This window comes from Mastomys coucha, unplaced genomic scaffold, assembly GCF_008632895.1.
Source record: "Mastomys coucha isolate ucsf_1 unplaced genomic scaffold, UCSF_Mcou_1 pScaffold8, whole genome shotgun sequence".
Taxonomy (NCBI): domain Eukaryota; kingdom Metazoa; phylum Chordata; class Mammalia; order Rodentia; family Muridae; genus Mastomys; species Mastomys coucha.
The window spans coordinates 29,700,189-29,701,464 of record NW_022196914.1 but is presented as its reverse complement, the minus strand read 5'-3'; the positions used below and the strand labels follow the sequence as shown (position 1 = coordinate 29,701,464).

The 1,276-nt window shown below is 46.6% G+C and overlaps 1 non-coding gene and 1 pseudogene across 1 annotated transcript; one reads left to right on the top strand and one right to left on the bottom strand.

The window, feature by feature from the left end:
* LOC116083879 overlaps nucleotides 1-1,276 on the top strand; it is a 14,637-nt pseudogene that overhangs the window by 8,878 nt on the left and 4,483 nt on the right.
* On the bottom strand, nucleotides 516-679 carry LOC116084037. Its single transcript, XR_004116004.1, has one exon. It is a non-coding gene; the product is annotated as a U1 spliceosomal RNA (small nuclear RNA).

Here is a 1,276-nt window from a genome sequence, read left to right as displayed (position 1 = left end):
AATTGAGTAAAAATAGTGTATTTCTGTATGGACCCAATCTTACAGAATTACAATTTTCTTTCTCTTGGCTACTTTATAAATTACACGAATGTAGGACCATATAATACCTATATTTTTTAATGGACTTATTTCTGTTAGCAAAATGCCCTTACAACTTACTTAGCTATTTAGCTTCGAAAAAAGTGCCATTATTTCTGTTCTATTTGGCTGTACTGTTATTCCAGTAGAAGTATAGATTCTGTCTTATATACTGCTATTACTATATTTTGTGAATTATGCTCACTAATGATAGGTGTTTAAAAAAAAAACACTGTAGGTGAGGGAAGATAAGACAGCGACTGGGCAGTGACCCTATGCTTGAAATAGAGTTATTGTTGAACTGAACACCACGGCGAAAAGCGAAAAACAAGTTGCCCACCAAAGGAAATCAGAACTGAAACAAACGGAAATGGTGGTAGGATGGAAAAGTTCAGCTCAAGATGCACTGTGAAAGTCTGTCTTTGTTACAACAAGATCAGGGGAGAGCGCGAACGCAGTCCCCCACTACCACAAATTATGCAGTCGAGTTTCCCGCATTTGGGGAAATCGCAGGGGTCAGCACATCCGGAGTGCAATGGATAAGCCTCGCCCTGGGAAAACCACCTTCGTGATCATGGTATCTCCCCTGCCAGGTAAGTATGAGTTGTTCAGCCGGCAAACAGCCTCTCCCTCAACACGCACTCCTTTATAACGCACGGTCGCCCCCTCTGCGCGACCACCTCGCCCTCACGCCCTACACGCCTCTGCAAACATGCTTCTTCATCACGGATATCACGCGTTTGTCGCGCGGGACACTCCACCCGAGACACCGGCCTTCTGGTTCCTCAGGACCGGCAGCCACTGCGCTCCCCTCATCTGCATACGCCCCGCCCACGCGCCTCTTGCTGCTCATCAACCTCTCGCACTGGCTCTCTCGCTCTTTTTTGGCCCAGGAGATCGACACCCGGGCAGGGTGACCTTGAGCGCACTATGTAGCCTGAGAGGACCCTAAACTTTCTTCCTTTCTTCTTCTTTCTTTGTTTCTTTCTTTCTTTTAAATATAGAATAGAGTTTATTTAGGGCATAGTGAAGGAACTTAAGAGGGTAACAGAGGCAGAGAAAGGCAGAGAGAAGGAGAGAGTAGAGAAGTAGGGGGTGGCCATGACTACGTCGAGAGAAGGGGGAAGGGGATGTGGAGAGAGGGGGAACAAAGGGGCAAGAGGCAAGGTAGAGAAATAGGAGTAAGAGCGACCCTAAA